Here is an 8,676-nt window from a genome sequence, read left to right on the forward strand (position 1 = left end):
AAAATGTGTCCTGGAAAACAGTTTGGCAGTCTCTTTTTTTTTTTTTTTTAATAAATTTTTATTTTAATGGGGTGACATCAATAAATCAGGGTACATACATTCAAAGAAAACATTTCCAGGTTATCTTGTCATTTAGTTCTGTTGCATACCCATCACCCGAAGAGAGATCATCCTTCGCCACCCTCCATCCAGTTCTCTCTGTACCCCTCCCCCTCCCCCTCCCCCTCTCCCTCCTTCCCTCCCCCCACCCCCCCATAGCCACCACACTCCTGTCCATGCCTCTTAGTCTCGCTTTTATGTCCCACCAATGTATGGAATCCTGCAGTTCCTGTTTTTTTCTGATTCGCTTATTTTACCCCGCACAATGCTACCAAGACTCCACCATTCCTCTATAAGTGATCCAATGTCACCATTTCTCCTAGCTGAATAATATACCATGGTGTATATGTGCCCCATCGTCTTCATCCAGTCCTCTATTTTTTTTACAGTGATTAAAAGCCTTTAAGCAAACTCTTGGCCAATACAGAAAGAATCCCTAAGAGTAATGTCCTTAACATGTTCCCCAAGTCCAAGTTGGCCCCATCACCATGCCAAATCCCTGAAAAATGCAACCCAACCACAGTTCAGTCTGTTAGGAGCTGCCACAGGGAGCAGGAGTCCAGGAAAGTTCCCCACAGGAAAAGTCCGCATGGCACTGGAATTGTTGTCACCATTCTATACTTTGCAGCTCATGTCCAAGTCCCAGTGACCGCTGCTTCTAGCTGGTAATGATTCAGGTAGACTGGAAAAAGCCATTTGCAGCATGCGTGGATATGAAGCTTCTGTTCTCCTCTGGCAGTCTCTTATAAAATTAAAAATTCATTTACCATATGACTCAGCACTCCCACTTTTGGGCATTTATCCCAGAAAAACAAAACGTATGGTTCCACATAAAAATTGCATGGATGTTTATAGCTGTTTTATTTGTAATAGCCCTAAACTGGAAACAATCCAAATGTCCATCAACAAGTGAGTTGATAGACAAGTTGTAAGAAATATTATTATAATTGAACACCACTCAGCAATACAAAGAAGGAACTATCAATATCCCCAACAAGTTGGGTGGAATGCAACGACATTATGCCTGGGAAAAAGCTCATCTCAAAGATTACATAAGGAGTAATTCTGTTTATGTAACATTGGGAAACTATAAAGGTGAACAATAGAAGAGAATTAAAAAATGCCAACAGAATAGGCTGGTGGGACAACTGCCACCTCCCAGGACCACATTGGAGTTACAACTAAATTTAAGAATAATCATCTCGAAAAGCCAACTTTGGACTAAGTGAAAAAGAGTCCATAACCAGAGAGTCACAGAAGCCACACGGAAACTGGTAGGAAGGGTGGAGATGCGGAAAGGGCTGCCTGGCTTCCAGGAGCAAGCAGGTTGGAAGGTCCAGAGGGACTCTCACTGCAGGGAGGTTTGCCCTGAGAAGTGCAGGTTCGAAGTCTCAGGCTAGGTGCCCCAGCCTAGAGCTCCAGAGCCTAGAAGAGGCAGCCACACAGTATTTGATTGTAAAAAAAAAAGCTGAGATTTCTGTCTGTGAGAAAAAGGTGAGAATTCTCAGAGGTGCAGGCTCCATCCTAAAGAATCAGTGCAGAAAATTTCATTCACAGCCACTTATGTGGGGATCCAAGGGGTGAAGGGCTGAAAGGACTAGAGTTGCATGAGGAGACTGTGAAGCTGGTGGCCCAGGGAGAGATGCCATGGGGGTCGGCCACCTGAATCCTTGTACTGAGTCATTCTTCAATGGAGCAGTCCCCTGTTGGGGGTGGAGATTCCCACCCTTGGGAAACTCTCTTGCCTCACCCTATGGAGATTGGCCTTTCTGAGCAGTAAGCCAGGAGCAGGGGGTGTGCCAGTGACTCAGTTTTCTGGCACTGAGGCCAGAGCTCTCCCCCACACTCCCTAAGAATGTGACGGGTGCTTCTGCCTCATGGGAGAGACTCAGTAGAAACTCTTCAGATTGTGGGCAGAACACATTTCTAGGTCTCAGAGGCTACACCCATTGGACTTCTGCTGGCCACACTCTTCTGAGGTCTGTGAAAAAATTCAAAACACATGACACTTAGGGTCATGGGGTAGGAGCAAAATCTACCATCTTTTCTAATCCCTGAATTGTTGTTGGGGACCGAAAAATAAACAGGGTGTTTTGCAGTCTGGATTTTGGGGACAGAGATGCTAGGAGCTGACTATAAGCTGACAGTCTGCCCAACCCCCCAACTCACCTGCCTAATTAAGTTAACAAAGGGCTGTGCTTCAGTACTAGTCCTGCTTGGCCATGTTCCCCGGAGAACTAGAAGCTAGTTACTTCTTTGTTTAAAGTTAAGATGGTGGGGGGTTTTCTGCACCTGGTGGTTTTCTTGGGTTGCCTTGTAAATGTTATTGAATTGCAAATGGCCCACCTTGCCCAAAGAATAAAGAATATTTTCTGGGGGTGGCCATGTTCTTGTGGCTTGGCCAGGACAGGAGTGACTGTTGGCAAGGAGCTGTGGCATCCTCCCGAGCCCATCCTGTATATATCTTTAAGTCTCTGTCTGTTTTTCATTCAATTTGTACCATTTCCTGCTCGAGACCTTGGAATAGACTTGTCGCGTGGGTCTTGGCAAATTGTCCTAGGCTTTAGACATTAACAGAGGTTTTTTTTCAATGGCTGAGCCAATAAGCAGCCAGTAGACAGAGGCTGCAGCAGGCAGCTCTTGGGGAACCTTGGCCTTTTGCTGCCTTGCCCTCAGGCCCAGTGTGGGTAAAAGCCAGCCTAGGTGTGTGGCTTCATATTTCCATGTGCACCTGGTCCCAGCAGAGGCAGCCACAAACTCTGGTTTTCTTGTAGCTCCTAGAAGGATGCTGAAGGCCAGTCATAGGCAGTGTCTGCCACTGGTCTGCACCAGGTTCTCTCCAGGGAGGCCCAGGGCTGGCACATCCAGTGGCCAGCTGCAGAGCGCATTGGAGTAAGACCCAATGACTTTTGCTGGCAGTGAGTCATAAGGGAGGGCTCATCAGACACCAGGCCCAGCTGAGGCGAGTTCTGTTTTCTGTAGTCAACACCTGCACAGCATCTTTTGCAGGCACATTGGATAGGGTGACGCTTTACAGTTGGCTGGCCCAGGTCCCAGATATCTGGCCTGGATGGACCAGGTTCTACGGGGGGAAAGGAGAGAGGCTTGGAGCATGCACATTCAAGGTGTGGGTTTCCCAGAGCCTATTGTTGGTACCAATTGAGGGATTTAGCTACTTCCTGGGGGGAATAGCCAGTCCTAGTAGAGTACTCTCTCAGTCTTCCTTCTTGAGACCAGGGGCTCCCTAGCTGGAAAAACTTCATCAGATGTGACTGTCAGCTACACTGAGTCTGAACCTGCTACTCACCTCACTGAGGAGAAACAGAATTGGAGTATCCAGCAGTGGCTGAGGGATTAGGCTCTGGAGTAGTGGCCATTTTCCCTGTACTGAGCTCCTGACCAAGAGACCCCTGAAGTAGAAGTTTCTACTAACATTATATTTTCAACCTTAGCTGCCCTAACCCACCAATTTTGCAATATATAGAGGGGCTGGTGGGGTGAGATCAGTCTGTGCCCATACTTGTCTTTCTACAGAAGACTCTGTGAAGAGACTGGGCAGTTGCAAGAGGAGGTGGAGCAGCTGGAAAGTAGAAACAAATATTATTGACCTTGGGCCCTTTTACAGAACTGCTGGCAATTCTAAGCAGGAGGAAGCTGATCTTTATACACAGGTTGGCTTCTCCCACACTATCCAGGCAACAAAATGCAGACACAAACAGCACAAACAGAGCAGTAGCTCCAGACAGGTAGTCCATGGTGGATTATAAACAATGGCTGACACCTACCCATATCTGAATCCCACCCATGATGACTCAGAACCAACATAACCAGTAGTGGGTGGCAGACTGTACCAATGCTAGACTCAGCCAGTTAGAAAAGGAGCATGCCCAAAGGAGGAGTCCAGCAGGCACCAGACACTGTGAAGAATAAATATGTCCAACAGGGCAGATACTGCACAGCATCTAATACATGTGATCAAGGTTGACCTTAGAGCCAGCCGGCCTGAAGGTATAACTGCACACACAAAAGGACCCACTGCATTCAAGACTCCATACAATACGATGGTAATATAACTTTCAAGAAGCATTCCTGGAGCTAGGAACTCAGGCAGCCTGAAGATTAGTACCACTGAGGCCATCTTCTTCATAAAGATGCCACAATAAATTTGAAAGTCAGAGAAGAGTTACCTAATACACAGACAAAGAAATATGACCCAAATAAATCAACAAGAAAAATCCTCAGAAAAAGAACTAAATGAAATGGGAGTAACCAAACTACCAGACACAGAGTTTACAATAATGGTTATTAGGGTGTTCAAGGATCTTAGAGTAAGAATGAACAATCACAATGAGAACTTAAACAAAGAGACAGTAAACATTAAAAAGGACATTAAAGTAATAAAAAAGAACCAGTCAGAAATGACCAATACAATATCAGAAATGAAGACTGCACTAGAAGGAATCAACAGCAGGCTGGATGAAGCAGAGGATTGAATCACTAATTTAGAAGGCAAGATAAACTTAAGCATGGAAGCAGAACAGCAAAAAGAAAAGAAGCTCAAAAAGGCTGAGGCAACTCTAAAAGACCGCTATGACAACATGATGAGAAACAACATCTACATCATAGGGGTTTCTGAAGGAGAAGAGAACAAACAAAGGATAGAGAAACTTTTTGAAGAAATCATAACTGAAAATTTTCCTAAACTTATAAAGGAAAAAGTTACACAAGTTTAAGAAGCACATAGTTCCATTAAAGATGAATTCAAGGAGGCTCACATCAAGACATCATAATGAAAATGCCAAAATTAAAAGACAAAGAAAGAATACTAAAAGTTGCAAAAGAAAAGCAATTAACATCTTCAGAAAAGGCTGATATCTAAATTCTCAACAGAAACACATCAGGCCAGAAGAGATTGGTAAGAAATATTCGAAGTGAGGCAAAACAAGAATCTACAACCAAGACTACTCTGACCAGCCAAGCTATCATTTGAAATGGAAGAAGGAGCCCTGGCTGCTGGCTCAGTGGATAGAGTGTCAGCCCAGTGATGAATGTCTTGGGTTCAATTCCTGGTCAGGGCACACAGGAGAAATGAGCATCTTGTTTCTCTTCCCCCTTTCTCCACCTTCTCTCTCTTTTACCCTCCTGTAGCCAGTGGCTCAATTTTTTCAAGTGTGGCCACAGGCTCTGAAGATAGCTTGGTGTCTTAGTGTGTCTGTCTGAGTCACAAAAAATAGCTAGGTATTTGAGCATCAGCCCCAGAAGGAGTACCAGGTGGATCTTGGTTGAGGTGCATGCAGGAGTCTACTTCACTCTCTCTCATTCTCTCACCTAAAAAGAAAAAAAAATTGAAGGAGAAATATAGAGTTTCCCAGACCAAAAAAAAAAAAAAAAAAAAAAATTAGAAAGACGATTCTAGGTTTACAGAATAAATGGCAATATTCTGGACTGTGGTGGTGTAGTGGATAAAGTGTCAACCTGGAACACTGAGGTAGCTGGTTCAAAACCCTGAGCTTGCCTGGTCAAGGCACAAATGGGAGTTAATGCTTGCTGCTCCTCCTCCTTCTCTCTCTGTCTCTCTCTTCTCTCTAAAATAAAGTCTTAAATTTTTTTAAAAAAAGAATGGCAATAAATAAGTACATATTAATATTAACCTTAAATGTAAATGGATTAAATGTTTGTTGGGCAGATGTTATTTTAGGCTCACTCTTATTGTTAAAGATGGCTGCTGCTGTCATTGGTGATGCTGTCACGTGATATAGCTAATTGCCTTTTATGCTTGGGAAAGGGCTTAGTTATGCTAATATGTGCTGGAGGAAGGGGTTGTCCTCAGGAGAAGTTTTAAAAGTAGGAGTTAAGAGGCCATTTTGAGGAGACCACATTGTTCCAAGGTAGAGAGGCCACATGGAGGAGAAGAAACAGCCCAAAATGGCAGAATGCTGAAGGAGAAGTCAGTTTGTGTAGGAGAAAGAGATGGAGAACAGAGGTGAATAAGGCTGGTGGGACCTTTGATTCTAGGAAAAACCCGGAAAAAGTCAGTGGCTTTCGGAGCCTTGAATGGAAAAGGAAGTATTTTCTCTCTGTGTGTATATTCTTGCCTGCTGGTTGTGAGCAGAAATAAAGGAAAATGGCTCACCAGTTTTTGTCTCCACTATTTTTTTATGATCTGTCCGAATTAAATGTGAACCTACACAAGCCAGATGGCTGTGATGGTTGCCGCGGCTACTGGCCTTACAATATTCTAATCAAAAGACGTAGGGTAGCTGCAAGGATAAGAAAACAAGACCCATATATGTGCTGTCTACAAGAGACCCACTTCAGAACAAAAGACACACATAGACTGAAAGTGAAAAGATGAAAAAAATGTTTTATGGAAGTAAAAACAAAAAAGCTAGGACAGCAAAACTTATATTTGACACAATAGCTTTTAAAACAAAGGCTAGAGAAAGGAACAAAAAAAGATCACAATATAATGATAAAGGGAGCAAGCCAACAGGAAAACATATAATCATTGCAAATATATATGCACCCAATATAGGAGCACCTAAATATATAAATCAGGTTTTGATGGCATAAAGGGCGAGATTGATAGCAATACAATAATAGTAAAGGATTTTAAATCCCCACTAACATCAATGAATAGATTCTCTAGACAGAAGATCAACAAAGAAATGGTGGCCTTAAGTGACACAGTAGATCAACTGGATTTAATTGATATCTTCAGAACATTTTACCCTAAAATAACAGAATATATATTCTTTTCAAATGCTCACAGTACATTTTCTAGGATAGACCACATGTCAAGACACAAAACAAGTCTCAATAAATTTAAGAAGATTGAAATCATATCAAGCATCTTCACTGACCACAGTGGCATGAAACTAGAAATCAACTACAATATAAAAACTAAAAAAACATTCAAACACTTGGAGGCTAAATAGTATGTTATTAAATAATGAATGGGTTAACAATAAGATCAAGGAAAAAATTAAAAAAATTGAAACAAATGAAACTGAACACACAAAACCCCCAAATCTATGGGACACAATGAAAGCTGTTCTGAGGGGGGAAGTTCATAGCATTCTTAAGGCATACCTTAAGAGTAAGAAAAAGCTCAAATAAACAATCTAACCCTGCACCTAACAGAACTAGAAAAAGAACAACAAATAAAGGCCAGAGAAAGTAGAAGAAAAGAAATAATAAAGATCAGAGTGGAAATAAATGACATAGAAGCTAAAAAAACAATACAAAGGACCAATGAAACCAAGAATTGGTTCTTCTAGAAGGTAAACAAGATTGACAAACTTTTAATGAGACTTCATCAAGAAAAAAGAGAGAAGATAAATCAATATAATTAGAAATGAATGAGAGTAACAACTGACATCACAGAAATACAAAGAATTGTAAGGAAATACTATGAAGATCTCTACACCAAAAAATTGGACAACCTAGGCAAAACTGATAAATTCCTAGAAACATACAATTTTCCAAAACTGAATCTGGAAGAATCAGAAAACCTAAGCAGTCTAATTACAACAAATAAAATTGAAATAGTTATCAAAAAACTCCCAGCAAACAAAAGTCCTGGACCGGATGGCTTCATAGGTGAATTTTACCAAATATTCAAAGAAGAACTAACACCTACCCTTATCAAGCTATTCCAAATTATTTAAGAGGAGAGAAGACTGCCAAGCTCATTTTATAAGTCGTACATTATCATAATTTAAAAGCCAGGTAAAGACATTAAAAGGAAAGAAAACTATAAGCCAATATCCCTGATGAACATAGATGCTAAAATTCTCAACAAATTATTAGCAAACTGGATCCAGCAATACATTAAAAAGATCATACATCATGATCAAGTGAGATTTATTCCAGGGAGGTAAAGCTGGTACAATATTTGCAAATCAATAAACATGATTCATCACATAGACAAAACAAAAAATAAAAATCACATGATCATATCAATAGATGCAGAAAAAGCATTTGATAAAATCCATCACCTATTTATGATCAAAACTCTCAGCAAAGTGGGAATAGAAGGAACATACCTCAAAATAATAAAAGCCATATGTGATACACTGACAGCCAACATCATACTCAATGGAAAAAAGTGAAAAACAATCCCCTTAAGATCAGAAACAAGACAGAGGTGTCTCCTTTCACTACTTCTATTCAACATAGTTCTGAAAGTTCTAGAAACAGCAATCAGACAAGAAGAAGAAATAAAAGGTCTCCAAACTGGAAAAAAAGAAGTAAAACTGTCATTTTTTGCTGATGACATGATACTGTACATAGAAAACCTTAAAGTCTCAGCCAAATGAATTCAGCAAGGTGGCAGGATATAAAAGTAATATTCAGAAATAAGTAGCATTTTTATACACCAACAATAAACTGTGAAAAAGAGAAATGAAAGAAACAATCACTTTCACTATTGCAAGAACAACAACAACAAAATAAAGTAACTAGAAATAAATTTAACCAAGGAAGTAAAAGACTTGTACTTGAAAAATTATGAGTTTTTAAAAAATTTTTTATTTATTCATTTTAGAGAGGAGAGAGAGAGACAGAGAGGAGAGA

The sequence above is a fragment of the Saccopteryx leptura genome, chromosome 3, assembly GCF_036850995.1.
Source record: "Saccopteryx leptura isolate mSacLep1 chromosome 3, mSacLep1_pri_phased_curated, whole genome shotgun sequence".
Classification (NCBI taxonomy): Eukaryota; Metazoa; Chordata; class Mammalia; order Chiroptera; family Emballonuridae; genus Saccopteryx; species Saccopteryx leptura.